The 27,656-nt window shown below is 37.7% G+C and overlaps 2 long non-coding RNA genes and 1 pseudogene across 2 annotated transcripts in view; 1 reads left to right on the top strand and 2 right to left on the bottom strand.

The window, feature by feature from the left end:
* LOC143672780 (uncharacterized) overlaps window positions 1–27,656 on the bottom strand; it is a 130,243-nt gene that overhangs the window by 9,971 nt on the left and 92,616 nt on the right. The gene's annotated exons all lie outside the window — the stretch shown is intronic.
* Window positions 2,499–14,197, bottom strand: LOC143672781 (uncharacterized). Its single transcript, XR_013170026.1, has 3 exons — window positions 14,045–14,197; window positions 7,250–7,390; window positions 2,499–2,544 (listed from the first exon to the last, which is right to left on the bottom strand). It is a non-coding gene; the product is annotated as an uncharacterized LOC143672781 (long non-coding RNA).
* Window positions 7,601–8,648, top strand: LOC143672774 (DCN1-like protein 1 pseudogene; annotated as a pseudogene).

The following is a 27,656-nucleotide window of genomic DNA, read 5'->3' as shown; positions in this document are numbered from 1 at the left end:
AATAAATCACTGCCTCTTACATGATAAGCAATCCCTGAAGTCACCCTCTGGTGATCATTCATATGGGATACAAATATTTTCAAGTTCTTTGTCCACCCAGAAAGTTCTATCCATGTAACTCTTCCCCAGACTTCTTTGTCACCAATTTTCCAATCATGATCCATCCAAGTCCCTGACTATCCAGCCAAATTATTAGCCACAGCCAATGAGTCAGTATACAAACCCACCTCTGTCCAGCTCTCCTTCCAATTGAAACAAACAAACAAGTGCACTTTTCAAAGTCCTGCCCACTGAGAAGATTTCCCCTCACCTCTGTCCTTTAAGGGCATCCAAGAATGAAGTTATAGTGCTGCAGCTGTCCACTTCTGGGTGTTCCTTGCATATCCTGCAGAACCACCTGTAAATCAGACTTGAGTATTCTCTTCCTCAGTCCACTGACTGTAAGGAGCTCCCCAAGAGACCATAGTTCTGGTCTGGGAAAGAGAAAGTGATATGAAATAAGTGGAGTCCATAGGCACTTGGGTCACTTCTTCATAAAACTTACTTGTGCCTTCAGGATATCCTTGAGCCTATCTATAATATACCATTTCCATTTCATGATTTAGTGCTGCTGTGCATGCCTAAGTTTATGGGTTGGTGGGTCATACAAAATCCAACTCATGATGGGCAGCCAAGATTTCATGGTAACTTGGTGGCCCATGGTTAAACATTCAGTCTTTTCTAAGGCCCAGAATCAGAGTATAAGCTGTTTCTCAAAAGGAGAGTAGCTATCTGTAGGGAATGGTAAGGCTTTGCTCCAAAATCCTAATTGTCTGCATGCAATTCTCCTATAGGGGCCTGCCAAAGGCTCCAGACAGCAACCTTATTTGCCATGGACACTTCCAGCACAACTAGATCAGCTGAATCATATCCCCAAGTGGCAGAGCAACTTGCCATGCAGCCTATACCTGTTGCAGAGCCTCCTCTTATTCTGGTTCCCACTCAAAATCCCCAAATGAGAAATATGTTGTCTCCAAAATTCAAAGAGACCAAGTAGGTATTATATCATTTCTTTGGTCATAGGTGGGGCCCAATGCAACAGCTTATCCTTCACCTTAAGATGGAAATATTGACATGCTCCACACTACTGAACACAGAAATCTCACTGAGGTGGAAGGCTCTGTATTTTTTTTTTGGATTTATCTCCCATCCCCTAACACACAAATACCTTACCAATAAGTCTAGAGTAGTTGCTACTTCTTGCTCACCAGGTCCAATCAGCATGATACCATCAATATAATGGATCAGTGTGATATCTTGTGGGAGAGAGAAATGATCATTGTTCCTGCAGACAAAATTGTGACATAGGGTTGGATAACATACCCTTCAGGCAGGAGAGTGAATATAAACTGCTGGCCTTGCCAGCTGAATGCCAACTGTATATGGTAGTCCCTATTGATGGTTCCTTAGAAAAAAACGTATTTGCCAAATCAATAGTTGAATACCTGGTACCAGGTGATGTGTTGCTTTGCTCATGCAATGATACCTCATCTTGAACATCTGTAACTAGAGTCACCACCTGGTTAAGTTTATGATAATCCACTGTCATTCTTAAAGATCCATCTGTTTCCTTCATAGGCCAAAAAAAGAGTGTTGAATGAGGATGTGGTGAGAATAATGACCCCTGAATCCTTGAAGTCTTTAAGAGTGGCACTAATCTCTGCAATCTCTCCAGGAATATGGTATTCCTTCTGATTAGCTATTTTCCTAAGTAGTGGCAGTTCTAGTGGCTTCCACTTGGTCTTTGCTTCCACAATAGCCCTCACTCCATAAGCCATAGAACCACTGTGGGAATTCTGCATTTTATATGTATGCTGATTCTAATTATGCATTCTGAAACTGGGAAAATGACCACAGAGTGGGTCTGAGAACCCACTGGGCACACTGTGAGACTTTACTGAGCTAAAACTTCATTGATCATCTGATTTCCATTAGTCCTTACTCTGATTGGTGGACTAGAGTGAAATTTTGTGTCTCTTGGAATTTAGTGTCACTTCTGAGCCAATGTCTAATAATTCCCAAAATATCAGACCATTCCCATTTCCCCAGTAACATGGACACCCTGGTAAAAGGTCACAGTTCTCCTTGGGAAAGTCTTGGAGGAAGGTTAACAGTGTAAATTTTGGGCAATGTGAAAGGGTCCTTCCCCATGAGTACCTGGCCCTCACTGCATTTGAGATGCTCTGGGTCTGTAAACTGTCTAAAGTCTGAACATTGATTAAGGGGCCCTTATTTCCTGTTTTTATCATTCAAGTTAAGATTCTCTTCACTTGATACAGAATTCTTCTGCTTATACAGCTCAAAGAAGAACTTACTGGACTGCCCATCTATTTTACTTCTAATTACCCCATTATCTACTAGCCAACACCACAAGCCTCTGTGAGTCATATTATTTTGACTGCTGCTTTGAGTCTGCTGTTTATTATGGTAGTTATGCTCACCTTGTCTATGGTCATTAACTGTCACTACATGGCTTCTTCCAACTCAGGGTCTGATCAGTTCCCACTGTAATATCAGACATAAAGAGACAGGTCACTTCAGAGCTCCTCAGGGAGGATGGAACTAGTCTCATGAATGTATTTTTCATGGGTCTGGTGAAAGTCGTGTCCTCCGGATATTCCTGGGGTGTGTGAGCAGGTCTTCCATGATCAATCCACTCCAACATTCCCATCTCTCTAAGCCTCTGGATCCCCTCTTTTACATTATACCAGGGTAGTTCTAGCATTTTAATCACAAGTAATGTCAGCCACCTTTTGATCAATGTTTCAGCCAACCATGTAAACAAACTTTTAATGCCTTTTCTAACCCCTCAAGCTACATACAACTTTAAATACAGAATCTCTGATTAATGGGCCCAAATAAATTTATTCAGTTTTATCAAACTTTATATTCCTTCCACCATTATCCCACACCCTTAATATCCATCCCCACATGTGTTCCCCTGATTTCTGTCTATACACATTGGAAAACTCATGCAGTTCTGTTGGAGTATAGCATACCTCCTCATGGGCCACACATTGTACCTGACCTTTAAGGGCCTGTTGGTATATTATTGTAGTTATAAATAGCACAAACATATATATATATAGCACTTTTATAAAGTATTTTATATGTATGTAGCACTTTTGAAGAAAAAGGTGGTGGAGTTGGGTCATGAAAAAAATAGAAGTTTTATTCAAGCCAATTACCTCAAGGCTTTCCATTGCCATTTCATCTGATAAAACAAGATTAGTCTCTCCAGACAGAAGAGTGAGAGCTGTAAACACCAGGGGAGGTGTTTACAGGTAGGCAGTGAGGGGTTAATATCATTAGGTGGAGGTTGGAAGACCGACTCCTCTGAGGAGACTGGAGGCTGGGAAGATGTTTCCTCAGGGCAATCCTTTACAGCTCTATTGAGAAAAGGCTTAGCAGTTTCTAGGGATCCTGTCTCCCCTTGGCCATCATTATCAAGTGATACATCACTATTTCATGTTTCAGGTTACCATTCTTTTCCAATCAAAGCCTTTACTTTAACAGCAGACACCCTGAAAAGCTGAGATTTCAGTTTACATTTTAAATCTGCTACTGGCAGAATGAAGCTTGTGCCTGGCATTCAGAGATCTCAAATCTGCAACCACAGGGAATAAGATTTTCTTTTAGGGCACAGGTGGAAACATTTACATCATACATACAGCACTTAAAGTGCAAATTTGAAAACTTCAGCTCATCCTATTCCCTCACTGGTGCAACCATCATATCTAACAACACCTAGCTGACATCATTATACCCACAATTCCACAAAACTCCACAGGGAGTTCAAAAGCACTCTCACCCAGAGACTTGTCTCACATAAGCACACAATTAGCAAAATCTAATGGTAATATTTTGAGTATCTCTCTTGCCAACTCACCCCATGGACTACCAGTGCCATCTTGATTATTGGAATAAGAGTCATTAGGGGCTCTGAAACTAGTCAGAGTAGAAAAACTATTGTAAAACCCATTTTTAAGATTCTGTTTATAAATAACCACCCCACTCTAGGTACCAAGAGTATTACTCAGGGTTTTTTAGAGAAACAGATCAAAGAGATTGGTGAATATGAGTTTTATAAAGGTGTTAGGCATCCATGGGAATGAAAGAGTCTGAAATCCATAGGGCATGCTGTGATGCTTGTGGTTCTGATGAAGGGTCTGGATGAACTCCACAAGAGAGTTTTTCCAGCTGAAGAAGTGAAAGAGTGTCTCTTTCCCCTTAAAGCCCTCAACTGATTGGATTATCTCATTGTGGAGACATGCCTTAGTTGATTGCAGATTTAATCAGCCACAGATGCAATCAACAGACTCATGATTTAATGCACCAGCCTTCTGGTTATCAGTCAGTCATGAAATATCCTTGCAGCAATGGTCATGCCAGTGTTTGCCTGACCAGAAAACTGGGTATAATTATTTGGCCAAATTGCCACTTGAACCTAACCATCACACACTATCATACCATAATATCTTCAAATATCCCTGCATCCCTACATGCATACACATTAATTACTCTTTCTGTCCTATCAAATGGAAGTTCATGTTATCTCTGACTAAGTTGAAGTGTACAATTGATCTCAATGTCAAGATTTAATGAACTATATTATTGATCAGAAATTAAATCTACTTTATCAGAAACCTCTCTTCCTTTACTATCCATCTTACCATTTAAACACATTTTTGTCTGTTTCATGTTGGAAAAAACAGAACTGTGAATGCATTCTTTCTCAAGTTCTTTCTCTCTGTATCTTCCCATGACACACTAAAAGTGCACTTACCATGTACTCTCACTCACATTGCACTTTGACTTCCAAAAATGAACACTAGAGTCCTCAGTCATTTAACTTGGAGATCATTAATGATCCCACATCAATAAATTCTAACTTGGAACCAAAGAATTGGGCCATGGTCTCTTTTTTGGAACTTTATTCTTGTTTTCTCTGGCATGACAGTCTCCATATTGTATTCAAACTAATCTAGACATTCCTTCTCCATGTCAGCTGGAATAAATTCCTCAAAAGACACTATTGAATTATCTTGAAATCAAATCATAGCTTATTTCTGCATTTTATAGACTGTACTGTTTTTTTTCACACATTTACTCAATTTCAATAGTTTTTTCCATTGCTATCTCTAAGCTGATTGTGACAAAACACTTATCTGAATCCCATTTCTGAGCTATCATGGTTATTTGCTTAACTATATGTACATAAAATGAAATATAGTGCAAAACATTACTTCTTCTGCACCCAAAATGTTAGTAATACATCTCCTCCAGACTCCAATTTTAGTGGCCTCACTGTGCATTCAGGGATTGGTCTTTTTTCTGTCTTTTTGAAACCACTAAGCACAATTAAACATTGCAATCTCTACTGAGTCCTATTTTCACCCCAGTACACAAACATACTTTTCTATCCCATGGTCATTTTCTTTGAATCTCAGTTTGTCAATCCCTAAAATATCCCTTCACTGATTTCCAACTAAAGTTAGCATTTCTCTTCCACTTCCACTTAATTGCTCTACTGTTACTTCTTCAGAAAAATCATCCAATTTGTCATTTTAAATATATTCTATCTATCTATCTATTTATCTATCTATCTATCCATCTATCATCTATCCATAAACCCATCCATCTTTACCTCTGTCCAATTTATGTTCCTTCTCCCCTACAAGTCTAAATGAATGAAAATCAACCTCTGAATAATGATAATCTCTGGCATGTTTCCCTTTGACCATTACATATATATATTTTAAATCCAAGCATATGATGTTAAAATCTCCTAACCTACCTTCAGAACACCAGATCCCATATTCCTATGTCAAATTTAAAATTACCTTCTGATTAAATCTTAACTTATAAAAAACATGGAGGTCTTATGCTTTCTGATCAAACTTTTCTCCAACACTCACCAGAACTCAAATGAATTGGAAAATACAATAAAATCAAGTCTCTATTGAATGTGCTACCTCTATATTTTGAAGTGCAAAGCTTCTTTCTCTCCCTAGCAAAACACTGTTTTAAAGATAAACTTTCTTTCATGCCATTGGTAACTTCAGGAGACATAAAATCTTAAAACCCATCTTGAGTAAGTGGAATACCAATCATTATAAGTATAAAGAAGTTATGCTTATTTTATAAAATAAATATATTTTATAAATACAAAATATTTTATAAAATATGTACCCCTTAAGTAGATAAATTGTGTAGATGCAGTAAAGGAAAACAGATTATGTCCTTTATATGCCATACCTTTTATATTCTAAATGTCACCATTGTGTTTTCTCAGTGACCTCTCTGCTTTTGTGGATTCTGGTGGCTCTGAGAACTAATACAATCTTATGAAGCACAATCTCCCCTGTTTTTCTGTCTGCTTGTTTGTTTGTTTTTTATCTCTTAGAGGACTTGGAAACTTTTAATTCTGTGGGAATTAGTGTGACTCTAATATAAAGAGAAATATTTCCACTGAAAGTTTATATTCCAGGAAAAAATATATTATACATCCTAGAATGTACATATTTTACTATGGAAAAAAAAAGAACACACAATAGAGGTCTATTAAAGTCTGATTTGACTGACATCATAAGGACCATACTCCCTAAAGCTTCAAAATTTTAGGGATTCCTGGAGTACACGAGAGCTTTTTTATACATTTTCCCATAATTAAGACATGTTTTAACAAATTTTGAAAACTACACAATTGAAAATTTCTGGAATCTCTTTACATATTTGGAAAATGTCATTTCTGAAGAAAACATAAACTGATATATTTTTATTTTAGCCACAGTCATTTGATACTGAAAGGAAAATTTTGTCATTTTATGTGTAAGTGCAAACTCTTGAAATTAAAAAAGTAGTGCAATAATTTTACTTGTAAGGATTTTAGGTAATTAAATATTAAATATTCATGGTTCTGTTGTATGTTCTTATGTTTTGTGTTAGTCCAGTTATACTGCAAAATGTTTGAGGCAAAGTTAGTCCCCTTTTACCATAAATAAATATATGATAATGCATAAATGCATTAAATGTTTGAGGAAAACTCTGGTGAAAGAGAGTTGAGGTAAATAAAGAAATAAGAGTAGACACTAGTAAAATTTAAATATTTTGCAGTATTGCTTCAAGGAAAAAGTACCTGAAAATTAACAGGATTCTTCACATGGTTATGAATAAGGCTGGTTCATCTTTAATTAAATGGAGAACTCACCAGGACCCAAACCACAGGAAACAGTGAGGCCAACTAGATTCTGAAGTAGGTTTCATAGGAAAGCAGCACTTCACTCTTCTCCCAAAGTCCTGTACTCTTCAGCTTCTTCTCTGGAGATGCCACTTCTACTGTGACTTCCAACTATATAGGGAAAAATACCTGATAAACCTAATCACTGTTAGATTAGAGAGGCCACACCCTGATCACACAGATGCTAAATCTATTCAAGACTTCATTCTGTGACACACACCCTGTCCACTTTCATTGAATTTATGCAACAATAAAAAATGTAAACCTCATAAAATGTTGAAAATACTTTCCTTTATTCATTCAATAAATACTTTTGACTGAATGCATGTCCCAAGAAGTTTCTGGGTTCTGGAGATACAGCAGAGTATCAGACACAATGGATTTCTCTGGTTGAAAACCTGGAATTCCCTGGAGGAAAAATGTAACTAAAAATAAAGGGCAGTATCTTACCAGCAGTGCCAGGATGCTTTCTGGCACATAGGGGCCACCCAAAATGCTTATAAGCTGAATCCCAGTAAGTCTAAGAGAGGAGCCACCACTGCCTCCAGGGTTTATTCACTGTGGAACCAGAGAAGGAAGGAAAAGGCTTGGGGGACAGCAAATTGAACAAATTGGAATAATTGCAAGAGAATAAAATTCATCAGTTTGTGATCTTCAGGCAATCTAGTGAAAAAACAGCAGTAAGTTGTGTGTCTCAAAATGACTTGAAGTTAGATATTGCAACAGATAATATTTTCTAAAATTCTGAACTTTATATACAAGAGAGTGTAAAAGGGTCTTTGGACAGGAAGACGTCAGAAGAACTGTTTAATAGATACAAAGAGGCACAAGATGAAAATAAAATTGGAACAGATTGTATATAGCAGTTCTGTGATAATTGGGACCCAATCTAGCCAGCATTAGATTTAATCATCATGTGGAAGTTCAGAGAAGGCACACTATGAAAGCTCTTCAAATGGGAGTTCATGGATCACATGAGACAATTAGAATGTGACCACAAATAAAACTAAAGTGCCCAATATACAAGATCAACAAGAATGGAAAGAATTAATATGATTTTAAGATTTTTACCAGTTTACTTTAAATTTCACAAAGAATCCATGCCAAAATGATCAATCTAAAAATGGGCATTTCTTGCTGGGATTTAGTGCTTAATGGAAGATTTAAATTCTTAGATTTATGGAACTCATTTTTGTTGGAACTTTATAAATAATCAATATCAAAAGACACTTGATGTTTTCTTTTAGATTTCAGTGTAATGAATACAGAAGACATGACTAGGATAAAGAAGGTACATGTCGTGGTTTTATTGATGACATTGGAATTTTCATGCCCTCAAATTGCTGGGACAAAATGTAAAACAGTGTAACACTAAAGGAACCTTCTAGAATATTCATAATCTCTACAATAAATACAAAGGAAAATTGCATAGTTTCTCATGTCTGGACTGAAACAAAGGTCAGCCCTCACAATTCAGGATGAGGGTTGATACAAAACTTTAAGGGTACATCTTGGACTCTGTCTTATTTCATTCTTCTAATAGTGGTTTGGATTTGTCCTCTAGTCTGGGCTGCTCTGAACATTTATAATTCCAACATTGTGGAGTTAATCTTATATATGTGGACCATCATATTTATTCTCCCATGAGTCTTAGGATTTATGATGATTTTTTTAGGTTTACATTCTCCCATAAAGCACATTGCTGTCTTCATCAGAAAATGGTTTAGGATAGTAATTAAACATATAAATGTCACATACAGTTTATAAAACTATTTTAAATATATGCTTTGAGCTAGTTGCAAAGACTATACTGATAGCACTCCAAATGAGAGTGATAAATTTAACTGTACTAGACTTGAAATGGTGTTTGGTTTTGCAGGATATTTTCTCCTGATAAAACCCATGTATTGTTGATATGAGTAGAGTTTCTTATGAAATAACTGAAGGGAAAAAAATTTAGGATGATTTGATGCCCATGTGAAAAGTTTTATCTGTGCTTCAGACCCTTGATTTCAAAAAGATTCTACAGAACTAGTCTTCATTCATGCTAGCTAAGCTTTCAAAACCACACTACATATACACAAGAAGATTTTATTTAGAAAATTCCAGAAGAATGGTAGACTCCATTCTTTTCTATATTATGTTTTACATAATTACATTTCATTAATATTTTGACATGTTTAAATGCCTGTGAAATAACTAAGCTATTTAATTTCTTTAGACATTTTAGACTGACTGCCTCACAAAAGAGATGTGCTGGTTTGAAAGGTTATATGTACCCTAGAAAAACCATGTTTTAATCTTAATCCCATTTTGTAATGGCAGCTGTTTCTTCTAATCCCTATTCAGCACTGCATGTTTGAAACTTTAATTAGATCATCTCTCTGTAGATGTGACTCAATCAAGAGTGGCTATTGAACTGGATCAGATGAAGGTGTGTCTCCACTCATCCTGGGTGGGTCTTGATTAGTTTACTGGAATTCCTTAAAAGAGGGCAACAAAAGAGAAAGTGAAAAGATTCAGAGAGAGCAGAGATGAATGACATAGCCACAAGAAGCAGAGTGTCCACCAGCCAGCAACCTTTGGAGATGAAGAAGGAAAGTGTCTCCCAGGCTGCTTCATGAAACAGAAAGCCAGAAGAGAAAGCTAGTAGATGGATGTCATGTTCACCATGTGCCCTTCCAGCTGAGAGAGAAACCCTGACTGTGTTTGCCATGTGCCTTCTCACTTGAGAGAGAAACCCTGAACTTCATCGACCTTCTTGAACCTATCTTACCGTGGATGCTTTTGATTAGACATTTCTATAAAGTTGTTTTAATTGGGACATTTCCTTAGCTTTAGAATTTTAACTAGCAATTTATTAAATTCCCCTTTGTAAAAGCCATTCCATTTCTTGTATATTGCATTCTGACAGCTAGCAAACTAGAACAACAATATTCTAAATTTAGGTGTGACATTTATTTTTTCTTTTATCTTGAGTTTTTTTAATCATCACCCTATGAAACACATATGCCATTCCCTTAACTTAGATGAAGATAAAAAGAATTAAATTTTGGGAATGGTTATGATGAGCCATGAAGTTCAATCATAATATAGGCACTGCTCTCTTCCAGAGAAATATTGCATTTTTTGATGACTTCTTATTTTGTGAAGATTGTTGTAGCTATTAATCACTGTGGTTGCCAAATATTTATTTTGGTAGCATAGATTTTATACAAGCATATCCTTGGTACAGAATATCAATCTGGCTTCTATTTTCATAAATTACTTAGCTCCTTACTGTACTTGTTTGACTCAGCTTGACTTAGTTTTCAGGTCAAAGCTGAATACATCTTATATGTATTTTTTTCATTACAAGACCCATGAATTACCTTCATTCTGAAAATGTTCATTTCTCTGTTCACTTAACTAGCATGTGAAGAAGGGGTTATTGCTTTCTAATACATTTTGGTAAATCAAGTTAAAATAAGAAAAATTTCAAATGTTGGATGACCATGGTCTGTAAAGGGAGTAGATGTTGCTTGGTATATCCAGGTTCAATCTAACATCTAATGTACTAATTAGTGTAACACATTATATGCAGATGTAGAAATTAAGATAAAATGATTTATTAAAATAGCTATTTGCCTATATGATTTGGAAATTGACTATAAACTATACCTGTATATATTATAATAATTCTCCAATTACACCTTTAATTCAATAATTCAATCAATAAGAAAAAATAGATCATCTCTATTCAAGTTTCTAAAATTTGGATCCTTTTTTGAAGGAAGAAAATACAAAAGAAGAAGAATCTGTTGCTTTCATATTTTCTGATTAAATTTTTGTAAATATAAAGAATTGCAATTATGAAAAATTAAATATATATACATATTTATATACACACACATAGACATATACTATTTTTTTCTGTCTTGAATATTTTGTGTTACAATATTGTTTTCTTATTGATTATTCAAGTTTACTGTGTTTAAATATGACATCCCACTAGGGCTTTTCATTACTATAAATAGTTTTTCATTAAAATTAGTTATTGAGTTGTGACCCACAGCCTTGGGCTCCTAAAGATTTTTCCTTTTAAATGAATGACCTTTACAACAAACACTGTTTGTCTTCAGTTTGACACCAATATTTATGATTACTGTATCATTATAAAGAAAAAATACATAAAGCTTTGAATATAATTTTATAGCATAAAATATATATAAGATATATAATATATGTAATACATATAATGTTTATGATGACATCTTAAAACTAGAATTTTCTATGATGGCATTTTAAAAATTAAAACTATTACTAGGGCTATAAATAATAGGCTGGTTAAATATTATCTGATTATTCTGAGGGTAAATGCCTGGTTGTAGGGAATATTTGTAGTAAAAAGTACTTATATATATAGTGTGTGGGAAACAGATCTTTTGACCTTCAGGCTAAACCTCTGGATCAAGCAGCTCTTGCATAACACCGCAGGTGGCTTGTTTCCTAGCAAGCTTTGAAGGATGAAAGGGCCGGGGGCAGGAATGTGCTATTCTTTGAAGAGATTTCACAGATAAACAACATAGCTTAAAAGGTTTTGCATTTTCTTGTATTTTGCATATTGGCATAATTGTAATTAACATTAAAGATTAACTTGATTTTATTTCCTCCTGCCTTTGGAAGAAACCACTATAAAATAGCTGGAGCAAAACTAGCAAAGGGCTCTTGGCTCTAGAAGTTCATGAGTCTCCTGCTCTTGTTTTCAGAAATCTGTGTCTTAATTCTTGTGTCACCCTGTCAGCAACATGGTGTGTGTGTGAGTTTATGAGTGGTTTTGTGAGAGAGAGACACACACACAAAGAAAAATTGAATTGCTTTAATTCATGTCCTTCAGCCTTCATTCTAGTAAAATTCCCATGCTGATTCCTTTGTTTTAACCTGAACCACAGGTACACATTCTTTTTTGCAAAATTCCATTATAGGTACACATTTCCAAATATAATGCTTTTTAAAGGTAAAATGCATTAAATTAGAAATGTCCACCTATATAGGTACTTAAGGTTAACATTATCTTTGTGAATAACATCTGTGTATTTCTGTAAGTTCAATTATGTTTCTTTCAATCCCTGTCATATTACCAACAGAGGAGATAAACTCTTCAGTGAAATTGAGGGAAAAAAGCAAAAAAAAAAATAAAGGGCAGAATAGCTACTGTGAGGTGGCAGCAGAAGTCATGGGCAAGCTCAGGTCCCCAGCTACCAGTGGTCTGGTTGACAGTACAGCCACATTGTCCACTCTTGCACCCTCACAAGATAGTTGGTTTTGTGGTTGCTCCTTGATCCAACTCACCTGAACTTAGGAATGATGCCTTGATCTGTCCCAGAAATGGAAATGAGCATCATTCATAGAGGACTGTCTTTGCCAGGCCTTGTGTTATTCACCTGGATTGTCATTGAATCCTCATAACATCCTTATGAGCCTAGCTGACAGCTGCAGCCCTTTCTTCCTGTAGACCATTGCTTGCTGCTCTGATGACAACATCACCTGGGCCTTCCCAGTTCAGTCCCCACAGCCCTCAGCCCATGGTTTCTCATGTGTCATCAGTAGCCCATACATCTGCAATGGGTAGCTGCCAACACCAAGTTCAATAGGCACATCATGACTATCATCAACATTTCATGGGAGGTGGTAAACATCTATAAGAACATCCTGTACATGCATTTACCTTTGGTTGATACACCAAGCACATGCTTCTGTGACTTCATTGACTTCAACATGACCACATCCACAGTGTAGGCCTTGAGCCTGCTGCTGCAGTGCACTGCCAGTGTCAGCCACAAAGCCATACTTGGCTTTGCTTACCTCATGAAGTATTTTACCATGTCTCTGCCTGACATGCACATGTGAATCAAGTCACATAGGCCATCATCCCAGCAAACAATGGCTTTTAGGAGCAGGTCATCCATGAAGACTACCGGCTGTTTGGCAAGAACATGGTACATATGGCTAAATCCCTCAGATGTGTGAACCCTGATGTCTAAGAGAAAGAGGTGCTTTCATAGTTCCACTGTGAACTATCCCAGATGGCACCTGCACTGAGGCCAGAGAGGCAGATATGCTATTGAACTACACCGTTGTCTGAACTTGAACATTTTACCTTTCATAATGTAGAAAACCAGATGATGCCTTATAGTAATGGTAAAAAAAGGGAGAATCATAATCCTTATCCTTAAAGATGAACATCCTTTAATATAAGATGCTAGAAATTTTTCCCACCCCATGAGTGGCAGGTCATGGCAACTGGGGCTTGGCAAGAGAGGATAGTGAGGCAGGTAATGTCCAGCTAAGATGGCACTGCCAGTAGTGTTCAATGAAAGTGGCAGGCCTGGGATCCTGCAGCCTTCCCATAGGTTGACTCACCCTGAAGCCAGAATCCCAACTCCTTTTTTAGAACCCAAAGCCAGAGCTTTATGTATTGTTATGCCTCCTGGGCTCTCAGTCAGCACTACTTATTGGGTAAGTGGCCTTTAACAATGCTCTGGGGGCCTGGGGTCTCAGGATACGGCTGTCTGCACCTTCTCCCAACAAAACCCAACACTGGCTTTCTAGATTGTGAATAAGTGGCATTCAAATAAAATATTCCACTATATAACATATTTTAAAATTGTTTTGAGAGCTGTTTTAGACAGCAAGGTCTCAAGGTGTCCCCAACAACTTCTTACTAGGCTTTGATGAAAGGTGTCATTGGCCACCATTTATGTGGCACATGTTGAGATAACAAACCTGATGTCAGGTCTCAGAAGCCCCTCTTGTGCAACTTGGATCAGAAAGCTGGAGCAATGGATGGCAGTCCAGCTATGGCACCTCCATTTGTCCTTCCAAAGAGGTCTGAGGTGACTAGAAACCTCAGTATCCTCACATGTCATAGCAGTGGCAGCCCTTCTCTCACAGCAAAGTTCTCTTGCAAAAAATCCTATGTGGAAGAAAGCAAACAAATTTTGTAAGGTTCCTTTCAGACCTGACCTCTTGGGAGGCCTAGATTGAGACGCATTTTCAGATTTTCCACAGACCTTGAAGCAAGGAGCAGATCACCAGCTCATCCCAAAATGCCTTGTTTAGCAGGTTTTCTCATCTGGCTAACACCTGTTGTCCATGGAGATACTTGCCAAAAGTACAAGTGTGTGGGACCCACTGGTAGACCCTGGAATCCAGGTTTATACAGAATCTCCAGGTGCCTGGGATGTGCCTCGAGACCAGCTAGTCTGATCTAGACATTTTCAGAAATTACAGGGTGCAAAATGGTACAGATCTGTGGGACAGAGCCTAGAGGAGGTCACTTCCTTTCCTCTCTAAGCTACCCCACCCCCATTTGAACAAAATGAATATCCAGGGTCCCAATTTTGAGTTGGGTGACAGGAATGAAAATCATATTGAAGAATTCTCCTGTCATGTCTTCAGTGTGGGCTCCAGGTGCACACAGGGCTTTGCCAAGACCTTAGTGATTAGTGGTGATGCTAGGGAGACCCAGGCACTATGGGGATGGGAGTGGTAGAAGCATTCCCACTGGTTATGTGAGCCATGGCAGTGAGGCCCTTTGCCCACACAGGAGATAGGGAGGCCTGGGACTGGGGCAGGGGTGTCATAGGGTGCCTGGAGTCCCAGGCCACCTCTGGGACTGCTGGCTTTGGACAGCTTAACAAGAGTGTTGCCTGAAAAGAGTGCATGCAGACAGCAGCAATGTCATGGGAGGTCACAAAGGATGGAGGATTTGGAAAGAGGAGGGCAAGGCTGAGATCCTGGAGCTCCTTCCAAACACTGGTTCTCCAAGTGGGAGAAGCAATGCCTGGCAGAGGTTGAGCAGAACAAGCAGCAAACCCTTCACCCTAAGCTACAGTAACAGGCAGTGGCCATGTGCAGCCTGTGCTGAAGAAGCAGAAACTTCAGCACTGTTTCCAGAATTTGGTCACCACCCTACCCCACCACTATAAATGAAAAGTGTGTCAGTGGCCAGGACTTTCCCTCTAGGTTTCCTTCCAAATTGCTGCCTCCAGCCACCAATGTCTACAAAAAAAGCTAAGTTTTTGTATTGGAATTCAGATTGACTATGAGATGCAATGAGCAATGCAGTAAAATACATTAACTTGGATTTTAAAAATACAGAACAAGTATAAGTAGAGAAGATTTGATCAGTTTCCTATGGGGAAAAGCTCATTCAACTTGATAAGGTAGAGCTCCCACAAGACTGACTGTGGTATTCAAGAACCAAGCAACTTTAAAGGAAAGTAGCTTATCTGTAGAGACTAATTTTCAAATCTTAAGGGAAGCTATAGTTCTGCATGAGAAAGTCTTTCACTATATTGTTTTAGAAAAAGGTTAAAAGTCTGCCCATGAAATAATTTTCATGCTTAGAATTAGGTCCAGGCATATTTTCTATTTTTTTTCTATTATAGAGAACACTTGATCTAGAAATGTTTAAATTGAATATAAGCTAAGTACTTAAATGATCAAGTTTTGATTGTCAGCTAGCCCATCCTAACTATTATGAATTTTTTTCACATAGGCAGGCACTGGGAACCAAACCTGGGTCTCAGCATGTCAGGCAAGAATGCTGCCTGTTAAGCCACTGTGGCCCACCTGCTTTTAAGAATGGTAGTTTGAGCATATCAGTGTTACACTTAACAGAATCCTTTTGCAACATTGGTTAGAATTTATTGCTTTGCATTTTCTTATTGTACATGTTTTCCTATGCATTTCTGAGTTAAAGAAAACTTTCTTGTGTCTTAAGATTTGTTTTACATTTTTAATTGTTTAGAGAACCTATCTGTTGACCAGGCAAGTAAGAATTGGGTTTGTTTTCATGGGTGAATCCTTGAGTTTTTAGTGATCTAGTTTACCTGTGGAGGGTGAGTATTTAGGACCTCAGGAGATATACACAGTGGTAAGAAAAACCTTTATCTCTATCATATTTTGTCAATTGTCCCTTAGGTCTTTCTTGCATTGGTATCAAGGCTGTCAGAAGTGCTGTCAGTGGACAGGTCCATCATCACCTTCCAAGGCCAGGTCTGTCATCAAAAGGCATTCTCAGCCAAGGGATATGGGTATGAACTGGGGAAGCCTGGAGAATGGAGCAGTCACAAGTCTACTGTTGCTTGTTGCTCTCTAATGGAGACTTCCTAAGAGGATGGGATTGTTTCTTTCTGGGTGACAGCTTTCAAACTGATGGGAAAATAATAAAACAACAGAGAGATAAGAGCTGGTTGAAACCAAGATGAAAACTTGGATCTGGCAAGTTACTAGTCAGATAAGAGCAAACAGTGAGTTAGGCCTGAGTCTTGTTAAAAGTTGACATTTGGGTGGTACTGCATAGGTCTTCTGGAAAAAAAAACCTTGTTATCAAAGTATTGGGCTAAATACAAAGGTCTTCTAGATCATTGAAGTTTTACCACTTATAAAGTTTCTTATTTACTTTGGCAAAACTGGATTCCTAAAACACCAATCAGAACATAGGATTATTAAAAGCAATTTTGATTTGATTTGTGACAAATTAAAAAAAATACCATATTATTGCAAGAAAGTCCATGATATATGTATATAGTATTTAAGATTGCATACTGTTTCTAATAGAGAGGAACAATTATATCATCACTTTAGAAATTTCTGCCAAGAAAAAGAGGTTATCTGTTCCTGTTGGATTATAATTTCATTGTTTCTTTCTCCTATAGGCTTAGAGAAGCAATTACTGGAAATGTACATAGATGTCAGATTAATTGTAGTGCATGGCAGAATTTGATGTAGCTGTCTGTCTCTAAGCATTCTGAGTTTCTTCTTTTGTCATCAAGTGAATTTATGATTTATTCCATACTTAAAGTAGCATTTTCCTCCATTATACTATTATATTTTAGAAGATAGCTTTAGGAAATACAAAAGTTGTGCTTGTTATAAATTCTTAATTCCATAGTACATATTGTAAAAGTGTCAAACCATCCCCCAAACCATTACTCTACCTCTCAACACTCATTTCATTTTTCTTAAAATAAGCTGTGATTTATTCTTTTCCTGAACATTCAGAGTTTTAATGAGTCAGTTTTAAGGAAGGGATTATATAATTTTGACTTTTGTTTAAGTTGTGAGTGTTTTAATAGCTTAAATATAAATTTTTGTGTAGAAAATCAATCCCTCCCTTCAATTTTTAAAATAGTGTGATCCAAAATATATTGCTAACTTGGTTCTTAGAGTTAATACAATTTGATGAAGGTAGAACAGTGTTGTGGTGAAATAATATGGGCATCTTGAAAGAACCTACAGAAACATAAATTACAGAGTTCTGTGCTCTTAGTGGTTTGAAAGAATATCAGTGTATTTGAGAGAATGATGATATGATTTAAGTACTTAAAGAAAATAATTTTGAAGATTTCTAGTAATAGTGCCTTATTAACATGATCATTACATTCATGTTGAATAGTCTGTAAACTTCCATGAAAACCATTAAAATGTTTTTTTTAATATTTGGAAACATCACTGCAATATACAGGCCAGAACTTGCCCAACCAGACAACAAGGCACCACCATTTGGCCAAGTTATTCATGAACCTGACCATCACACCAGGCCAGTGCTGCATCTGGAAAGCCTTAGATTGACGTCTGATCTCCTCATTCTGGGTTCTGTTTGAATGAAGGTATTTAGGTAAACATTGGTTCAGATTAAGAATAGGACATCCTTTAAGGGAAGGGGAGAGTGTCAAATAAGACACCCATTTGAGAATTTTATTTGAAATCTAACCCTTTCATTCAAACAATCTCATATTTATTCCTTATAGATTGCTGGTTCTGTTTCAGACCATCCATAAATATCATGCACTTGGTTTAGGTTTTGTCCCTGCCCATAGAAGCATATCTAGCTAAGAGACCAAAGAAAGGGCTAGGTACAGACTGAGACATGAACTTTATTAAAGGAATTCATTTACAGGAGTAAAGAAAGAGTAATCACATAATTACACTGCTCTGAAGGTGGTCAATTCAGAGTTTAGGTGAAAGCATTCTGCCTTTAGGTCAGAATCAACAGGGCTAGTTACAAGAATTTGAGACAAAGATATTCCACTGGGCATGAACATATGGATACAATAGAGGGGCCTTTTGACACAGGAATAAGATTAATTATTGTTTGTGTGTACATGGGAAGAATTATAGATTGATTTGTAGATAACAGAAAATATGATAACATCACAAGGACTTCAGGAAGTAAGGAGGGTATAGATTAGCATTCCATGCAAATAAGGGTCTAGTCTCTTACATATGTTGACACTGTGCACATTCCTCCTTCCTTGGGGAGGTTAGCTTCAGCACTAATGGACATAAGGAATTCAAACACCTATGTGCTTTCAAATTTTAAAAAAGGCATAGGGAATGGCTCAGCTCTTAGGTCCCCACATTTTCCAAAATGATTTTGATAACATTCTTAACTACAGTACTTGGAATTAGCCTCACTGGGCCTGCCTGCATTGTCACTTTAAATTGTTTATCTCTTCAAATTGCAAGGCCTCTAACACAGATTGAATGGAGTTTGTTATAATAGATATTTGGGGGAAACATTGCTGGTATTATCTTTTGGATTTAATGTAACAGCTTCCCAAATTTTAAGTTGCTCTGATACTTAAAACAAGGTTGAGGCATTGAGCTTTAGCATTTACTAGCATTATAAGTGCTGAAAGCAACTTAAGCAAATTTAGATAATGTAGCTTTTAATATGAATCTGGAGAATTTTTTTAAAGGACAGATTTTTTAATTACAAAGGATGTACTTAAGTGAGTAAAAAATGACAGTGACCCTTTTCTGTTTGAAGCCTTTCTAGTTTGAAAACCAAGTTTTCTGTATGGATACAGTATTATGAGTTTTGAGCCCAGCAATTCAAATGAGAAGGTGTAATCACTTAAAAATAAAGTGGCTTTTGTTATTCTGTAGCTTTTCCTATTTTCTATCTTTTACTAACCACAGTGAATAATAGTAAGGCAGTTCCATTTGGTGTAAGTGGGAAGTAATATAGAGATGAACGAAATGTCTCCTGCAGTAGTGTCTTTCCTAAGAGGGTTTAAAGGATTGTTTCAGGGAATGAGGCTGAGGCACATTTTCATTTTCTTGGGCATCCACAGGCAACATTTCTGTCATTTTTTTTGCCTAAGTGTGCTGGTTTGAAATGATGTACATACCCTAGAAAAGCCATGTTTTAATCCTAATCCTGTTTTGTAAAGGCAGCCATTTCTTTGAATCCTATTCAGCATTGTATGCTTGAAACTGTAATTAGATCATCTCCCTGGAGATGTGATTTAATCAAGAGCAGTTATCCAGCTGGCTTAGGTGGGGGTATGTCTCTACCCATTTGGGTGGATCTTGATTAGTTTACTGGGATTCTATAAAAGAGGAAATATTTTGGAGAAAGAGAGATTCAGAGAAAGCAGAACAGAATGACATAGCCATGAGAAGCAGAGTCCACTAGCCAGTGACCACTGGAGATGAAGAAGAAAAATGCCTGCTGGGGAGCTTCATGAAACAGGAATCCAGGAGAAGAAGTTAGCAGATGATGCCATGTTCACTATGCACCCTTCCAGATGGGAAAGAAACTGTAACTGTTTGCCATGGGCCCTTCCACTTGAGACAGAAACCCTGAACCTCATCAGCCTTCTTGAACCAAGGTATCTTTCCCTGGATGCCTTAGATTGGACATTTCTATAGACTTGCTTTAATTGGGACATTTTCTTGGCCTTCTTAAGTTCCATTTTTTAAAAGCCATTCTGTTTCTGGCATATTACATTCTGGCAGCTAGCAAACTAGAACACTAAGCTTATCATTCCTTGGGTTAAATGAGGGTTCATATTTTCTTAAGACATTGTGCTATCTGAGAAATACTTGGATCTGGAGAAATTGGGTGCAGTGGCCTCATAAGGAAAGTGTAATTTGAAATTTGATTCAGGAACATAACTTCAGATAAAAAATTTTGTCTAGAAATGAGGAAAGGAAAATTCCTAATTTGATACACCCAAAGAATAAAACTAATACCTTCTTCCCCAGAGATTGCAGGAAAGATGGAATTCTTGAATGCCTGACACTTTTCTTCTTGAAGCATAGGTTTTTTTTAGATTTAAGCAGGCAGAAAATTTATTAGATACACAAATAAGAGGATATGTGGGCACTCTCACAAAGACAGAGCTGAAGGAGGTAAAGAAGCAATAGGCAATGTGAGGCCATTTGCTTTTACAGATGTTGTACATATTTCCCTTCACCTTTCTTGTTCAGCGCTTTATATTCTACTCTACTTCTCTCCAGGACAGTACCTGGTGGTTGACAGTTCATTTGGGTGGGTTGGCTGGTTCTGCTTTTCTCAGTTGGTTCTACTCACTCAGGTGGGGGTCATTTGGCTTCAAATGGCTTGGCTGCTGCTGTATGTATTCCAAAAAGAGGGTACCCTTGGGCCAGTTGTCTTTATAGGACACAGGGCCTCCTGAGCTTAACTGTCTTTACTTATTTAAGGGTTTATTCATGTTATTTTCTCTCCCCTCCCTCCCTGTTCTAGCCTGCCTCAAATTCTTCCTCATAGAATTCAAAACCCTTAATCTTAAGGGGTGCTGAGGGATGAATGTATGTCTTCTGTTGTGCTTCTGGCTTGTATGGGGTATAAACCATGTCTAATGGGGCAAAGAACTTTCTGGCTGTCTCACTTAACTTGGGAGAGGAGGCATGGTTATAATGGCTGAAAATTCTTCATCAGCATTGTTTTCTGTGTGAAATGCTACTGCTCTGGAAGAAATAAATTTTGTGATAAGCTTAAAAATGCAAGGGCTGATTAATAGAAAAATGAAGATAGAAGTAACTCTGTGTAGGAAATGCTTAGCCATGTGAGAATGGAGAATAAGGAAGGAAATCACCATCTTTCACATCCAAGAATGAATCTTCACTGGAAAACTCATTCCTAATTGACTGGTGAATATAAGGGTGCATGTATTAAGTTAAGGTGTGCAGGAATGAAGCATGAAAGGGAACTGATTGCTTGGGCTGTGGCTTTGGCTACCATATTAGCCCAATTATCCCCTCCAAAGGTATTATTTTTCTGATGGCCATGGCAATGAGTTACTGCTAATTTTTGTTGGTAAGAGCAGAGCATTTAAGAAATTAAGCATCTCTTGGTGGTGTTTAATTGGAAGAAAGATTAACTTTTTCTACACTGCTGCATGAGCATACAGGACTAGGAAGGCTTAGCCTTTTCCTTTTTCCTAGTTCTGGAGCTCAGGTGAGGGCAATTAGTTTTGCTTTCTGTGCTAAAGGCCCTGGGGGCAGGGATTCGGTTTATTAAGTTGAGAAACTTCATTTCTTAAGAAAATAGAAGTAATTATCCAGGTAGGGAAGTATAATAGTTTTATGCTTTTTAAGGGACTTTGCAAATATGTATTTCTTGCTTTTTAACTTAAGATACTTTGGTTCTTTTATTGGTCTCACACAGATGTTAAAGTTTTACAATATAGGCAACATATAATTATTTTACTCCTATCTAGATCAGCATCACTTACATATTGCTGTATGAAGTTGTGTTGGCTTTCATAGCTAGGGAACTTTAGCTTTGAATCCTTGGGTTTTACAAAGATTTTTAAAGTTCTAGGGAGCTGCTAAATTATACCAAGAGCAAAGCATCTAGGATGTAGAAATAACAGTTAAAGCTTAGTTTAGGCATAAATATGATGGCTGTAAGAGTTTAAAATTTAAGCTTTAATTTTTGTCAGTATTTTAAAAGAATTTACTTTTAGAGATAAAAAACATTTGACAGCTGTTTTATATTGGTGTTATGTCAAACTACAGCAGAAATTTTGTCTTGTTTTACCTCCACATATTTATTATGATTAGGTTAATTTATGGCCAAAACAGAGTTTTTCATACTTGCCTTTTTTCTCTTTTAAAGTTTTTTTGTTAAAGATCAAGTTTTAACTTACAGCTGATCACCTTTGCTTTTGGCAAAGTTTTAAAGTAGTGTAACTGAGAAGAAAATTAGATTATTCCCATAATCTTTAGCTCTTACTAGGAATATGTTAGTTTGCAAAGTTAACATATTGTAAGTCTGTAATTGATGAAGTTGGAAGCCAGTAAATTCTGCTACTAAGGTATTTTTTTAAAGATATGGAGTTTATTTTAAATTCCTTGGGCAGCACTAAGTGGGGTAAGAATCTTATTTTTAAGTCCCTGTCATTTAACAGCAAGTAGGTATTGAGAATTAGGGATACAAATACATGTTTTTAAGATTTGGGAGGGAAAATTTACATACAATTAGGGATTATTAGCAGGTTAGCCCTGGGATACATTCATACATACAGACAGGTTTATTTTCTTAAGGATCTTCTTTGGGTTGCCAAGAGACTTGGATCTAGTAGGGGCCTCAGGGCAAATAAAGAGTAAGCATTAATTGGATTTATTACTTTTTAAAGAGGCCCACAGGGAATGAAGAAATTCCCTCCCTAGAAAGGTGCAGAGCAATGAAAAATTGATGGGATACCAGAATGTCTCCAAGCTTACAAAGGAGGAGCACAGTCTATTGTAGATTTTTTGGTTCAAAATTAAATAGCCTATGTGAATCAGAGAGATAGAGAAGGGAAGCTACCAAACTTTGAGGAGAATAAACCTGTCCTAATTAATTGTGACCTTTACATAATTGAGACGGCTGGTTTAAGAAGTAAACCAAGTATTTGTGTTTGGTTTGTTGTCTTTACCCCTTTCCTATCACATCCATTGATATAACTAAATATTTAGGAACATACCTTGAAAGCTAACATAGATGTTTAGGTTCTTAAATATTATAAAATTACAGCATAACATAAAAGAAATTCCTTGGTTTTTTTCTGCAGAGGACTAAATAGAACTGACTTTGATAGGTTATTTATATCCACTCACCTTTCAAAACCCTCTTTATTCACTTGAGAAACCCATATCTTAGCAGAGAGTAGGGAATACAGTGCAGTCTTTTTTAAGTGGCTTAAACAAGAATAAACTATTAACTCACAGTTTCTGTGGGCTAAGATTTCTGGATCAGCTTAACTAGGTGAATCAGGATTCCTCAAAAGGTTACAGTCAAGATAATTACTTGTCAGGCTGTGGGTGGCTGCTCAGGGTGCCCTCTCCCATCATGAAGTGCCAGACCATGGCAGCAGGAAAGAAGATCCCTCCCATTCCATCTCATTATGACCCCTCCTACAGGTTGGGCTAGATCTGATATCTCACCAAAGAGGATTGCAGCAAATGAGGACATAAGAGGAGCATAGGGTGGCTGTGGCTGGCATGACCCCACTGTGAGTCATCCTGGGGGCTGAACAAGTGGCTGTCTACCTATGTGCCATTATGAAAAGGGTGGATTCCACTTAGAGGAATGAGCATGGCAATGCAGGCCAACCAGCAGGCACATAGTTGACAGTTCCCCAGAGCAGAGCCTTCCTCCATATTAGCCCCAGCGAGGATGCCATGTCTGAGTTTCCATTCAGAACCAGGATTACCCAGTTCCACAGTGAGATATGCTGGAGTCAGGCCCTGCACTGACCTTGATTTATCTATTATAGCATGAAAACCAGAAATGAGGCTGCAGGCCTCCAGGAACATTTTTCAAAGTTAGAACAGGCTGAGACTAAGGATTTGTAGTTTCAGGAAGAGGTTTTATTTGCTATGGCCATAGGGCTCAGTTGAGTAGCCTCTGAAAGTCTGAGCCCTGAACAAAAGGCAACCTTAGCTTTTATAGACTGTATCACATGTTGAAGACAAGGTAAACAATTGGCTGATTTAAGTTGAGAATGGCCCAGAGCTGAACTGTTGAGGGACCCCCAACCCAGGAATGTCTTCTCTTGCCTATGTGCATCTTCACCAGTTCCTGAAGGCTAGGGGAGGGGGTTTCTATCCCAGGAATGTGCTTTATCTCACTTACCTGCAAGGAGATGGGGTTTGGGGATTTTCCACAGAGAGCACAGCTAAACCAGAAAGAGGGGGAGGCCTGCCTGCTACATTATAAGCCATTGAGGGAGACACAGTCAGTTAGAAAACCAGCAAATGCATAATCACAGATTCAGACAGCAAAGTAGAGATAGCTGCTTCTCTGGCCCTGGGATTAAATATGCCCTGGATCCCAATCAGCAGAATTAAAAATGGACCAAACCCATCCAGGTGTGGTTTACAGATATCTATGAGGTGCAGAATAGGAAGATAGACAGCCAGTTCCCTGCAGGCCAGTGGACCAAGAAGAGGGAAGTCAAGCTTGTCTCTGATGAAGTTGCTCATGACAAATACATGACAGTGCCTGCATGGAGTTCCATTCCCAACATGATCAAGAGCATGGGCCTGCAGACATCATCAGTTCTGAAGAACAATTACCAGACCTTTTCTCTAGATTGCAAAATAGGGAATCTCAAATGAATCCCCAGTGATTCATTCAAAGGTCAAAGCAATGTGTTTCTAATGATTCTAAAGAGGCGAGTAAGGAGAGAAATACTTAGAGGATGCTAGACCACATAGAGCCTCTCTGATACAAAAAAAGATGGCTCTGGTTTTCCATTCTAATGAACACATGGATGTGGCACACCAACCCATTGGGGACACCTGCGCAGGGATGTATGTGTGTCTTGATTTAAACAGCTGAAAAGAAGATCCCCTCTCCAAAACTCAATTCAGTTTCCTTCCAAATAAGCCAATTACCAGCCATGCAGGAAAGCCAAACAGGACAAAGGTACTCTGGATATGGAGGAGTCCACTCAACCAGCTGACAGAGGTCTGTTTAAAATTGAGGTTGCCCTGTGCATTCACTAACCCTCAAAGTAAAGGACTCAAAATATGCTTTCTCAAACTCCTTGGTGGCTATTGATTGGTCCCTCTCACTGTAGGGGCAAAGGAGTGGGGAAGGTGGTACATCTGAATGGGTGTACTCATATGTTCATATTTCACTCCTTTCTTTCCACCTTTGCAAGTATCATTTTACTGAAATCAAAAGCCCCTATTCTATAATTGACATTGTCTGTCAATTTCTTTTCTTTTTCACAGTAGGAAATAGGGATGTCATTTTGCCATTTTTGTACAGTTTAAATTTTGAATAGTTTATGAACATATGAGTAAACCTGATCTTCAAGTTTCTGTCCAGCAACATCATATTGAGTCTAGTGTTGACATGTGCACTTCATTAATTGGATGCCAAAAACAAAGTGTTTAGCATTGGTGAAAGCATTGCTACCTCCATTTTTCTAATGGAGGTACTTTTGAACTAATTCTTGCCATGCCTTTTAACACTGACAAAATAGAAAATCAATTTTCATTCTAATTGCTATGATTCTACAAAGGTCTAATGATCAGAAATCAGATATGGGCTTGAAAAAAATGAAGAATAAGTCACAGAAACATTCTTTGGTGATAACTCAAAATATATTGTAGAACTATGCCTTCATAAATTAAAAAGAAAACAACTTCATGGTGACTGTATATGAGGGCTCAAATCATTGAATATCAGTAAACAGAATCAGGAATATTTTATTGCAATTATTTCACATAGACAAAAATTTAAAATTGTGTTACATGCATTTTATAATGTTTTTAACTCAAGTTGTAAAAATGTTTGAAACAAGTTATCCCTCCTTATGGTTTAAGAATCCCAACTCTCTCAGTGAATTGAAACAAGAGAGTAAATCAAAACAAGGATGTTAGCAGCTTTTTTATTTGTATGATAAATCTGAATAAGGAAGAAGAAATCATTGTAAACAAAATAATGTCAGTGTTTCAAGGCAGTTTATACCCCAAAACATATAGAATAAAAATTTTAGAACCCCAAAGGAAACACTAAAGATGCACTAATTCCCCTTGAATAAAACCATATTCAAATTAGAAAAAAACATTTTCAAAATCATTCCATGTTTTAATTGCAATGTGTCACTAACAAATGGCAAGTCTTGTCTTAGACTTAAGTAAAAACTCTGATTCCAAACCAAGGCACAGTGTGCCCTCATTTTAGATGTGCACATGAAATTGCATATAGATATTGAACTTCTCACTAAGTTCTTTATTAATTTTTTAAATAAAATGCAAAGAAAAATATACTAACTGGTCTCCAGTCATTTAAAGGCTTGACTAGGATTGAAGAATCCATTTGTACTCTATATCACTTGCAGTGCTATGGGCAGAAGGTCTCACTACTTTTCCATGCAGAAGGGCTGCTTGAGTGTCCTCACATTGTGGTGGCTGACCTCCTCCAGAAAAATTGATTCCAGAGAAGAAGCTGGGAGTTCCCCAAGTGCCTGTTTTGACCTCCTGTTAGATATCTCACCCACACACCAGCACCATATACTGTGCATTAGAAGCAGGCCATTGCCTATCCCCTGTGCAGGCAAAGGGAGAATTAGACTCCTCTTTTTGAAGGGAGAAGTGCCAAATTGTGCATGTATTTGAAAACTCAGAATAGTCTGCACTCTGGCTAACATAGTAGATTCTTATTAAATGGTTGTTGAATGTTACAGTCTGCATTTTTTTGAAATAACAGAACTGTTGATAGATATTTAACAGGAACACGTGTTTTTTAAAAAGCTGGTGTTCTAGTTTGCTAGCTGCCAGAATGTGACACTCCAGAGACAGACTGGCTTTTAAAAAGGGGATTTATTTCATTAGTTGTTCAGAGGAAAGGCAGCTAACTTTCAACTGAGGTTCTTTCTTATGTGGGAAGGCACAGAGTGATCTCTATTGACCTCTCCAGGCCTCTGAGTTCCAACAACTTTTCCTGGGGTGATTTCTTTCTGCATCTCCAAAGGCCTGGGGCTGAGCTGTGAGTTCTGAGATGAGGTATGCTGAGTTGCTTGGGCTTTGCTACATTGAGCTCTCTCATTTAAGCACCAGCCAATTAAATCAAGCATCATTCATTGCAGCAGGCATGCCTCCTAGCTGACTGCAGATGTAATCAGCAACAGATGAGATTCACACATCATTGGTTCATGTCCACAGCAATAAATCTAGACACCTTCACCTGGCCAAGTAGACAACTGAATCTAACTACTGCATTTGGAAATTAGGATGCAAGAGATTAATGCACCAAAACAGTCTCTTAATTGCTTAAAATGGATGAGATTGGAGAGGTGGGCAGGAACTATGTCTCCAAAACCTGAAAAACATGGATAAAGGATGTAGACTGTGGAGCGACTCCAGTCAAAGAATAGCATGACCTGAAATACAATATTTCAAGCAGCCTGCTTGGAAAAATAGATTGAAGTCAAGCAAAACTGAGGGGAAACAAAAAAGTTGTGGAAAATTCTCACATCATTGGTGTCATGGTTAGGGACAGGTGTCAACTTGGCCAAGTTGTGGTACCTGTTCATCTGATTGGGCAAGCGCTGGCCTGTCTGTTGCAATGAGG

Source organism: Tamandua tetradactyla, assembly GCF_023851605.1.
Source record: "Tamandua tetradactyla isolate mTamTet1 chromosome 15 unlocalized genomic scaffold, mTamTet1.pri SUPER_15_unloc_2, whole genome shotgun sequence".
NCBI classification, from domain to species: Eukaryota; Metazoa; Chordata; class Mammalia; order Pilosa; family Myrmecophagidae; genus Tamandua; species Tamandua tetradactyla.
The sequence above is the reverse complement of the archived record's forward strand: the minus strand, read 5'-3'. Positions and strand labels throughout refer to the sequence as shown.